This window comes from Thamnophis elegans, chromosome Z, assembly GCF_009769535.1.
Source record: "Thamnophis elegans isolate rThaEle1 chromosome Z, rThaEle1.pri, whole genome shotgun sequence".
Taxonomy (NCBI): Eukaryota; Metazoa; Chordata; class Lepidosauria; order Squamata; family Colubridae; genus Thamnophis; species Thamnophis elegans.
Window position 1 is genome coordinate 95,460,218 of NC_045558.1, and position 12,208 is coordinate 95,472,425.

The 12,208-nt window shown below is 37.4% G+C and overlaps 1 long non-coding RNA gene across 2 annotated transcripts in view; it reads right to left on the minus strand.

Annotated features, from left to right (window-relative positions):
* Positions 1–12,208, minus strand: part of LOC116522509 — a 43,726-nt gene that overhangs the window by 25,934 nt on the left and 5,584 nt on the right. The window contains exons 3-5 of one of the 2 annotated variants that reach the window (XR_004256975.1): positions 10,802–11,790; positions 5,450–5,664; positions 2,280–2,344 (exon numbers count right to left, since the gene is read on the minus strand). This is a non-coding gene — a long non-coding RNA (uncharacterized LOC116522509). Of the gene's footprint in view, positions 1–2,279; positions 2,345–5,449; positions 5,665–10,801; positions 11,791–12,208 lie in introns of those variants that run through there. The other variant, XR_004256974.1, reaches the window with a different exon arrangement.

Here is a 12,208-nt window from a genome sequence, read left to right on the forward strand (position 1 = left end):
ACAGAGAACATCATCTGATCCTTGTCCAGCCCTTGCCCCAAGCTACAATAGATCATAAGTCCCCTTACCTCCAATCCCTTCAAAATGTTGTTTTTTAAAAACTTGCATGCCATCAGCCTGATCTTCATGTTGTGTGCATTTATCTGGTTGTATACACATACAAAAGCACAAATCCTTTGACTAAGAGTCACCTTTTCCCCTCAAAGAATGCCTAGGATAGCTGAAGAAGCTCAGGGGCTGGGATGAGGCAAGAGTTACCACAGATAAAGAAATGAACTTTTCCTACAAAAACGACCTATTTTACTGCAGTATTAACTATTGTATGTAAATGTGACTCCAGACTGCCCTACTTGGAGTTTTCTGTTTTGCTTGTGAAATTGCTAATTCCAAACTAAAATAGTACCAGTTTGTGGGCTTCAGACAGAGCAGGCCTAATAGCTGAGAATTTTTATTCTCCATTATTGGTTCTCACTTAATGGAAACAATGGAATTTAAACCATTGAATCAAATCAGTACCTTAAGCATGTTAAAGATCAGTACATTTAATATGTTACTAGCTGAATACCCGTGCTCTGCTACAAAACTATGTGATCGGGCTTAATAATCGACACTTGAGGAGTTACTTTCAGCTTCTCCTCTCCCCTTCTCTCCCTCAGGCTTGCTCCATAGAATCCTCCCCTATCTTATCACCTTCTCTCCCTCAGGCTCTTTTCCAAACTCCCAGCCAGCAGCTGGATGAGTCACACGCTGGCGCTGGCGATGCCCATGTCCAAGTTTTCAGGTTGGGAGGGGGAGTAGAATGTCTAACTCCTTAGCATTGATGTGTGCTAATATGATACTGTATAAGGAATACTGATGATCTAATGATCATTTTGAAAAATCCTTTGTTAGCGAGCACCTAGAAGCCAAGAGGAACATGCATGCCACATTTCAAGTTTGTAGGCTTTACAGTTCTGGAGATTTCGTGAGTGGTTTTCACTTTTATATATATTTAGATGTTTTTTTGAGAAGTCCGCATCATCAGATACACAAATTATCTCCTGCCTGATATTAAGAAAGTTGCAAGCATCAACCCTGTTTACAAATACATGAAATAGTCTTAAAGTGATATAAGATTCCATTATTTTTAGCTATCAAGAAATGGCAAAAAACATTCAATGCAGCTCATCAGCAAATAGCTATGTTCTGCATCCAGGAATTTCCAGTCTCTTCATGTAGGAGAAGCCAGGAGCACAGAAATAACAGGAAACAGGATGCAAAAATTGGAAAGTAAATATTAACATTGTGATGGGATGGAAGAAAGGGTGAGAAAGACATTCAAGATAATTCCCCTCTCTCCTTGATTCTCCTAGATCTAAGAGGATGAAGATGAACAAGTTGTCAAGATTCTTTTATTATAAAACTCACAATAATAAAGCATAGATCTAGTAATCCCTGCAGTGTTCTGGATCTTTATCTGATTTATTCAAAGAATCAGAAAAGACTGGTCCAAAAATTTAAACAGCTGCTGCCATTGGAATAGTCAATAATAGGCCATAGGGCTCTAGAATCAGGTTCAATATAAAGAAGTATCCTATCTTATTTTACCTTAAACTGCTACCCGTGATTATGCTTGTCTTTGTTGGGGAATATCTGTTTATATGTCGCAGAGAGATAGAGGAATAAAACTCAGTATCAGTTAAATTAGGGTGCTAGAACTAAAATAAAATGTTCATGTACGAGCCACACCACACTAATAGGTACAGTAAATTAATACTTCTTATCTCCAATTCTCAGTTTTGTTGAAATATAGTATATCAGCAGTTGGTCCCAAAATAGTGTTTTTGTATATGCATAAATAAATCTGGCAACCAGTTGGGAAGGCTATCTGAGCTAGTTTTTTTCCACGTGGCATCATAATTTCTGTTCATAATTTTGTTTTCCTGGCATAACTACATTTGGCATGCATATATATAATATATATTAGCTGGGTACCTGTGCTTTGCAACAAAACTATGTGATTGGGCAATGCAGGAGAAATCTGGTTCATTCCTGTACGTTCATTTGGCTCAGTTGTGGTCGGTAATTGAAACACATAAGAAAATATTGCTCCCGCCGCCTTGAGTCTTGAAGCAGTTCCATAGGTGGAAGGCATAGATAATTGCTCTAATTTGCTAGCCATATATTGCTTCAGCTAGATTCTCCATTCCAGAAACTGGAATTTGAGATACAACTAAAATGATAATGCAATGTGAAAATTAAAATCTCAGACTGAAATTTTATTATCATTTTTAATATCCTTTCCTCATGCTCAGACTTCAATCATCATTTGAAAAGCCTCTTTGGTTTAAAGATATATATCAACCTATAGAGGAAATAAAGAAAAAAGACGTGATTTATGAATTACATGATGAAGACTCCTCAGAAGAGTTCTCAGAAAAGGAAAACATATACACTTGAGCTAGCACAAGAGGAACATACGTGCCAAATTTCAAGTTTGTAGGCTTTATGGTTCTGGAGATTTTATGATGAGTGAAGCAGAAAATCTAAGCCATGTTTTGATTGGCATTTGACATGACTACTGATCAACATTTATTATACAATTATTTGCTTGCACCTTCCTTCCTGGAGTAGAATTGTTTGGTTTGTCCCCTTAGGTCAATAAACTTTATTTAAGTAGATGTGTGGTTGCCACTCGTAAATTGGGTCATGTGGAATTTTTCTTCTTCAAAATTTCAACACACTTGCTTTTTTCATTTAACAATTAAGTCCCCAAACTGGACGTGGGAACATGCTCTATTTTCTTCAAACTTGCTTTTCATTGATAAAATTAACATTAAGAAATGTTAATGTATTATGTATTATGCTACAGAAATGAGGGCCAGTTTGACCTGGTAGTTAAGGCAGCAACCTAGAAACCAGGTCCCAACTAGATAACTCTCTGTAGCTCAACTCACAGGGTTATTGTGGGGAAAGTAGGAGGAAATAGGTATGTTGGAACCTTTGAGTCATTTATGAAAACTATAAAGGCAGCATAAAAATAAAATAGGTAAGTAAATAGTCCCACCTATTTGGCCAGTGTCTTGGATAGAGACCAAAGCAGTCAAAATGGCTGAGGGGAAAGGGATGAGGGAAAAAGCCAAAAGCTATCTCCTTAAACTTCTGCGGTGATCAGTGATTGAAACACATAAGTGAAAATCATTCCTGCCGCCTTAAGTCCGGAAGCAGTTCAATAGGTGGAAGGCATTTTGATGAGGTACTGATGTTTAGTACTGTAAGGAGCCCTAGACCATTTCTGAGGGAAGGAGTGGAATGTCTGCCAGTTTGAACTGAAGTAACGGAATGTGAGGCAACTGGCAGTTGGAACAGAGTTCTATTCAGGTGGGGAGGGGGAATAAAATGTCTAACTTCAGAGCGTGTTAATCTCTCTACATAAATACTGTATAAGAAATACTAATGATCTGATGATGATTTCGAAAAATCCTTTCTTAGCGAGCACCTAGAAGCCAAGAAGAACAAACTTCAAGTTTGTAGGCTTTATGGTTCTGGATGTTTCGTGATGAGTGAGTGGTACTTGGCTTTTATATATAGAGAGATATAAAATAGCATAAAGATCACATATATCTATATCTTTATAATCTTTATGCTACTTTTTTTCAGAGTATACAAACTTTAGTAAAGCATGAGAAAAAAGAGTGAAATGTAACAGACAAAATAAAGACAGCAGAGGAAAAGAAAGATTGGGAAATCTAACTAACTTTAGATGATTACATTTAACTATAATGCAATTGAAAAATTCCTTATATGATCAGCCCCACAATATAGAGTGATGAAACCATGCAGGTCCTCAAAATAAAGCCCTCACCTTTTCTTTTAGGATGATTCTTAAGATTTTTTAAGCTGCTGTCTTTACATTCTCAAGCTTTTCTGCAGACTCACAGGCTGTATTTATCAGGCAGGAATAATCAGCAATCATTCCTTCCTTGGCCACCATTCTTGCACAACATGAAAGCAGAGTCTCATCTCCAGATAATCTCATACCTAAGTTATGACTGACCTATTGCAAGCAAGATTGGTGTATATGTCCTTTAGGATCACTTTGAAAAATCTAACATTTTCTAAGAAGGTAACAGAAAAAACATGACAATAGATAGAATATAATATTTGATGCCTTGTGTGAATAGGTATAATCTACAAAAATTATACCATAATTAATGGATTGTTCTGAAAATGCCAGACTTATGCAAAGACCTTTTAGCAAGTATTTAAAATCTAATGCAGGAATGGATAACATTTGGGTTGGCCAGGGATCATACATAACATTTTTGAGGTACCAATGCAGCAAAGATTCCAAATGGACAAAACAAAATCATATACCTAAACAGCATCTTAATATTCTGTATTGTCCTTAATTACAATAGGGACTAAAACAGAGGTCCCTTTTAAAACTGTATATTGACCTTTTTAATGGTTCCCTTTAAAGTTTCCATGAGTTTCCTCCTCCCCTCATAAATAGTAGGAAACTATGCTACCAGTTTTCAGTTTTGGTGACCAGGGCACTTACTGGGTTCTGTAAAATATATTCAGGGCCTTGGGTTGCTTATTCCTACTCTAAATTAGTTGATTTTCTGGCTCTTCATGAATTATTATGAAGTTGTAGGTGATGAGAAAGACTGATACTGTATTTTAAAACCCTGTTCCCAAATTGCCTTTCAGATATGTTAAGATTGCATCCCTGAGAAATTCTTCCCAACACATAAGAGTGGGGGAGGTTATACTATAGAAGGCTGTTTCCTTTGTCAGTGAAAATAAAGATAGACTTTCATCTTAAAAGTCAACTATATTTATGCCTATCATTCAGCTACTAAAGATGCTGGACCTGGGAGTGAGGAAAGAAGGAATGTGATATGTGTGTGATATCTGTGATATAGTTGTGTGATATAGCAAAAAAATGAGCTGTAACCCTTTCTTTACCAAATAGTCTCAATAGAACCTGGTTCTTGCCATAAAGACAACTTCAGAAAGCTGCCAGCATGATTGTGTATGATACTAATTCCTCTCTTACATATTTTACAGTTGGCACTATAGAACAACAAAACAGAACAAAACAGGATGAGTACCTGAATCATGTAGACAAGATAAAGCCAGCATGGTAGAGACATGGTTTATGAAGCCATTCTAATGATGCTTTAAATAGCTAACAAAAGCAAGCACTATGCCTAATAAAGAATCCATTATAACAGGTTATTTGAGGACTGAAATAAAAGCAAGAACTGAACAAAAAGCAGAGCTTCTGAAATGAACAAGAGAACATGAGTTATGACAAAAGGGCATCTAAATTAAAAAAAATGAAACAAGGTCCTGGAGAAAAGATTAGACTTTTGTCCAGCTCAGATATTTTTTTATTTTTATGGTATGTTGCACAGTCAGACAGATATTCAGGCTGGATTTGGCATTTTTGTCTACTTACCTGGGGTAGGCAGATGTGGATGGTTGGTGGTGTTGCAGAATAGTCTCAGGATGTACCGTAAATTGTTCTGAGTAAAGCTGCCTTTTGCAATTGACTGCTGGTGAATTTGTCAATGCCGATAGTGTCCAAGTGCTCTCATTATTTTGGGACTGTATCCAAGGCACCTATTACCATTGGTACTTTCTTTGCTTGCTTTTGCCACATTTGTTCCATTTCTAAGAAAATCATGTAAAACACAGGTCAAAAAAGTGAAAGCTACATATATATATAGTGAATACAAATTGAAAGCTGGAAAAATGGAAAGTTTTTTCCAGGTGAAAGATAAGACTTCTGAGCCATTAAGGTCATCACTAAATAAAAACTCCAGTCAGATATTTGCCCTAATGATGCCCTCAGAGAAAGTTCTCCAAAGATCCTAAGTTAGATATTTTGAGGATCTAAAAGAATGCTGCTGGGTCTAGAAATGCCAGCAAAGATAATAAATATATTCTTATCACCAAACCTTACTTGGCAAGCTTCATCTTTTCTGAAGACTGATTAAAGTAAACCATTATCACAGTAGCACCTTTGGATAAATGGTGAGAATGTGTTTTGAGAATGCTTATAAAACACCAAATGCACTTATTCATGAGTTGCCTTTTTGACCTCCTTGGGATATCTGAGGAAGGAGAAGCAGCTACATCTTGATTTAGTGCATGTGCTTGATTGCTCACAAACACCAAATGCCAAGGAAATAAACATAGTCTTGCATTATCTTCCCCAATAATTGCCTATCTAGATACAGCTGTTGTAAGTGCCCATCTGATCTCTCCCAGGAGGTTATCACTGTGTGTTATTTGAGGCAACTCTTGCCCCACTCTCTTAACTTGCAAAAAATGTGGATAATGGTAGTGAGGACATTTTGTAGGAGCTATGAAGTTCCAAACTGACTGGGTGATGATTATAGGTGATTGCTTATTCATTTTCTTGTCCCAGTCCTAACGGAGAGCAAGAACATTATTTTGTTGTGCTTTTCAAATATTTTAAAGTGTTTATAGGGATCTGATCTGCACATGAAATCTAGCATGGAAGCAATACAGGTAGTCCTCAACCTATGACCACAGTTGAGTCCAAACTTTCTGTTGCGAAGTGAAGCATTTTAAGTGAGTGTTGTCCCATTTTATGACTTTTCTTGCCATAGTTGTTAAGTGAATCACTGCTGTTGGTAAATTAAGTAATGTTGCCAAGCATCTGAGTTTTGGTCACATGATTGTGGGGAGACTGCAGTGGTCATAAGTGTTACAACATTTTCAGTGATGTTGTTACTTTGGTCTGTCATAAGTTGAGGACTACCTGTATATATTGACTACCTGCTGCAGAGTTTAAACTCCAGCTCCTCTTGGCTTGTTTATTTTCAAATACACACACACATTAAAAAAAACAACAACTAATAGCCTCTTCAAAAAAATATGCGTCTGGTTTTAGGTTTCCTAGTGGTTTTAACCACCTTTTGTACTTCTCCCCTATTTGGCACCATGAAGTCAACTGAAGACAATCAAGTACAAGCTTCCTGTGAACAGGAAATGGATGGTTGTAGGGCAGCGAGACATCCAGGAGTACATCTAGGAGACCATGTCAGCAATGAGAAGCAGACAGATGTGACAAATGGATGACTGTTTCAAAAAAACATTTTAATCTCACCATATCTCCTCCTTCCCCCAATTTCATTCAAAGGAAAAAAATGAGCAAGACATTATAACCCTCAACTACTCAACAAGACAACCATCTGAATCAGAAACTTATCATTTATAATTTAATTTCTTGTCCAGTTTTAGGCACAGTTAATAAAGCTGTAAAATTATTGCTGCTGGTTATCCAAAGATTAGAGTTCTGTTTGCCCCCAGAGGTAGAATTCTCCTATTAGATGTCTTGTCTGCACAATAAAGAACTCAGCAGCATTGTTTTCAAACTGAATATTAATTGCTGTCTTAGTAACACGAATCTGTCCCTGAGTGTCTTTAATTGAGCTACATCTGCCTGTCTATTAAGGTCCAAAAGCTAAACAATTTACCAGGCTGTTCGCCCTTCCCAATCATTCCACTTTAATGCAGGTCAAGGCAAATTCAACTTGAGAGAAAAGCAATTTGTGTTTCATTAATTTATTGGAATCCCCATAGATTGGCATAGTGTTATAATTGTTTGTGGCTTCTTGTAGCCAATGTTCAAGTTTGCTCAACTCCTTCCTCTGATATTTTCTTTCAGGGAAAGATGAGCAATAATGCTTTAAAGGCATTCTGAAACACAACACAGAATACCAGGTGAGACCCTGATTGCCCAGTCATGGATCTCACATTTCATATTTCATGCACCTAGTACATTCAGAATTTATTTTGTGTCTCATTGTGTTGGAGGATTAGGAGTGAATATACTCATTTTTGTCCTGATTATCATTTGGAGTATCTCATAACAAAATCTCAATGGTTATAGCCAGAGCATGGTAGTATCATCCATTTTCCAATTCCTAATCATTAGTAAGCCAGTATTTTTCCAATTTAAAGGTAATCCTTCACTTACAATCATTCATTTAGTGACTATCTAATGTTATATGGGCACTGAAAAGAGTGACTTGTGACAGGTTCTTGCACTTATGAGTCTTACAGCATCCCCATCATGCAATGAAAATTTAAGCACTTGGCAACCAGAATATATTTATGAGGGTTGCAGCATCCTAGGGTCGTGTGACTTCATACAATCAAAGTCAATGGGGAAAGCTGGATTCACTTAATGACTATGTGATGCACTTTATAACTGCAGTAATTCACTTAACAACCATGGCAAAAAGGATTGTAAAATTGGGTGTGATTTACTTAATCATGGAAATTTTGGTTCCAATTGTGGTCATAAGTTGAGGACTAACTGTACTTCAGTTTTTCATGCCACAATTATATGGTTTCATATACAATGAAAATGTATGCGGATATACAAATTAATTGAATATATTTTCTTTTTAAAAAGTTATCCGAATGTTGACAATGTATTGTCCTAAATTGATGACTTCCAGCTATAAAAGACAACTTCCTTCACTCCCAACTGGCTCAATGAAAAATATAATTCTGCACATCTAGTGGACACTCACTTTAGAAAGATCCAGTCAAAATGACTTAGGAGAAGATCAATTCTGGCAGCTGCTGCAAAATGTCGTATGATCACAGCTTTCAAATCTCTGCCAGTCTTTGGGGTCTAGAGCCTGCCATGCATTTTTCATTCTGTTGAGGGAGCATTTAGGAGACGAAGACTTGAAACAGTGACTGGCTCCCTGTTCGTGGTCTCTGATATTACTGCTATGCCATCAGAAAGGAACAAGGCAAATGGATCTTTCTGCAGGTGATAGGTGGGAATGCAAAGCCTGACTCTGCTCTCCTTGGGAGTTGGGACTTCTATTTCTTTGCTCTTGAGGTGGGATTTCAGTTTGTTCTATGAACGACATATACTATAGGAATGCACTGTAAGTGACGTAGAATTGCGGATGTATTTTCTTACTCAAAGGAACAAGACAGAGAAGTAACAGCATAGCAAGATTCATGGTATGGAATCCTCTTGGGATTGCCTACCTTTTTTTCTAAAAATATAATGAAGAGAACAGACAGATTTGTTCCCACACACAAATTTATTTTTTGTCAGTCATCCAGGTATAAGACAGAATGGAGCTGCTGGCTGGTCATTCTGTCAGGGTAAATATTTTCTTTCTTGCTAGAGCTTCTGGAAACAAGCCACAGAGGCAGATGAGTTGCCTTTAAATTTCACAAATTTTCAGTTGCTGAGGACTTCAGTCCTTTTCTTCTGAGCCGGGCAAAATATTCCATTTTGAACTGAATTCAGCAAAATCCAGGATTTTCTCACTTATACACAAGCCTCTTAGAAATACCTATGAGGCGATCAAACTATCCATGTACAGTGGCTCCTTACATATCGCCACAAAGAAGACATGGATTAAAATCTGTCTGAATATGTGCAAGCTGGAGCTGAGTGGGTGAGAAACAAAAACTAGCTGTCTATTTTTCTGTGTTAAGAGTGAGGAGAGAGCAAGGTTTAATAGCTTGCACATAATAACAGCTTTTATTGTGTGTGTGTGTGCGCGCGCGCGCGTGCACACACACATGTATGCTATCATATACATAGAGGTAGTCCTTAACTTACAATCACAATTCAGCAGAACATTTCTGTTTTACAACCTTTCTTGCCACAGTTGTTAAGTGAATCACTGTCATTGTTAAGTTAGTAACATGGTTCTTAAGTGAATCTGGCTTTCCCATTGACTTTGTTTGTCAGAAGATCACAAAAGGTGATCCCATGACCCCGGGACACTGCAACTGTCATAAAGTTGAACCACTTGCCAAGCATCTGAATGATCATGCGGATGCTTGCAAAAGTTGTGACTGGGAAAAATGGTCATAAATTAATTTTTTTTGGCGCCATTGTAACGTCAAGCAATCACTAAAGGAACTGTTGTAAATCGAGGACTACCTATATATGAGTTCTTATCCTAGATCTCTTTAAATCAAGGCTGGTTTAAGATTAAAGAGCGTACAGAGATAATACCTGTTGTGCCTAAGATACTTGTAAACAGGGAGCATCTAAGTATGAGACTTCCATCCTGTATTGCCCAACTTTTCCAATGGGTTCACATATCATTGTAAACTATGGGTTACTTAATCACGATCAATTGAATATACCCCCAAATAGCTGGATTAATAGATTACCCTGAAATATAAAGCACAATTTACTGGCCACAATGGTCAGTAATTGCATAGGCTAAGCCTAGATGAGGCATCCATGTTATGGCTTAGAGCACTGGTTCCCAACGTGGGGTCCACGACCCACAAGGGAACAATTTTATTTTGAATGGGGGCAATTTGAACCTTGTTTAAGCCAAGTTAATGGCCTTTTAGTCTTCCTCTGAGTGAGTAGAGTTCACTTTTTGAGTAAAGTAAAAATTATATGTCACGGAGGAGAGGGGTGTCAGGATTTTAAAGATGCTTAGATGGGGCATGGCCAAAAAAAGGTTGGGAACCACTGGTTTAGAGTAAGGCTTCCAAACTGTGAGGTCTACCTCCTTTGGGAAAATACAGACAGAAAACCAGGAGAGGTATGAAGGATTATTGAGTATACCTTTGTGACCCTTTTTGGTGTTTATTTTTAGTAGGTGTCTACATTAAAGTTGCATTTAAAATGTGTGATGGACAAATGTTTAGGAATCACTGGTCTAGTGAGATGTGTGAACCAAGTCTTTTTGGCAATTTGCTCCAGTAATCATTTCTTAGCATAGAGATGGAGAAGTTTGGTTGGTCTTTGGAAAATTTGCAAAACACTTACAAATCTTTTTGCTGCTAATTATTTGAATAACTAGGTTGCTGAGACAAGCAGGTAGGACTGTAACCTCATTTTTGTCAAACTTTTGTCCTGATCCATGTGTTCACTGCAGCTGGTTCCTTCTTTCTGCCATCTTAGGGCTACACAGATGTGGGTTGTAAATATCTGGATGATTGCTGGATAGGGCAAGAGACGTAACAAAATCAGACCTTGTTGCCATTTAATGGCCACTTGGAATTCAACAGCTCAGTTTGATACCATTTGTTTCAACTCTGCTCCCAATTAGTGGAATTTGACATTTGAATAAAAAAATTAAACAAAAGCCTGAATTATGCTGAGAATATTTTGCCACTATAAAGTCACAGTACATCCTTGGGTCAGCAGAAATCCATAGTGCATTTCTCCTCTTGCTTTTCCCTTTGCTGATTCCAATCTTGCATCTGTTCCTAGTCACTGAAGTTATCTAACTTCCTTCCAAGTTAAAACTTGATTTAAAAAAATAAATAACTTTTGTATTCTGGCTTTAATAGAAGTCCAGTCCATTTCTGCATATTATAACAGCTGTACCATTATTATCCACTCAAGAGAATTAAGAAGTTGATTTCTTAAAAAACCTGACACCCAACATTTCTATACATCTCAGTGTAAATAGCAACAACACATAGACTTATATACTGCTTCCCAGTGCTTTACAGCCTTCTCTAAGCAGTTTACATAGTCAGCATATTGCCCCGAACAATCTGGGTCTTCAAGCTCATTTTGAGCATGTTGAGGTTTCTCTCAGGTCCCATAATAAATTCATAATTGTTATATATTTTGGGGGGAATAATGCATTGCTTTTGGTGGATCACATAATATTTGAGACCATCAGGTCGTTATAGTTGAAAACCACCATAAATCATTTGTGCCTGTTTCTTTTCTGTTCTGGGTTCCCAGGAAACTCAGCAGTCCCGAATACCGTGGCAGTCTGACTGGTTTGCAGAATCGATGTTCTGTTTGTTCAAAAGAAAAGGGGATAATCAATTGGCTGTAAAAATAACAACATTTCCCAATTTATTGCCATTTATTCATTCACTGACTTCTCATGGCCAGCAAGAAAGTTTTCTTCTGGGTCTCACCCAATTCCCATTGCTTATTTATTCCATCAGAGACTTCCAGAATAAATATGCAGGCCAAACATATAATGATGTGGCTACTGGGTAAAAGGATTAACCTGGAGTCTGAAAGTTGCTAAACTTGTTTATGGAAGCAAGCTCTGAAATGAATATGTTACCAGTTGGCTGTGTACATTTTGCTTCCTGTAAGTCAACATGTCCTTAATTGCCCCCCACCCCATTCTAGGAATGACGCTATTTCACAGGGACTTTGGGGCATTACATAGAGGTAGCACAATCTTGTGCATAGATGTAA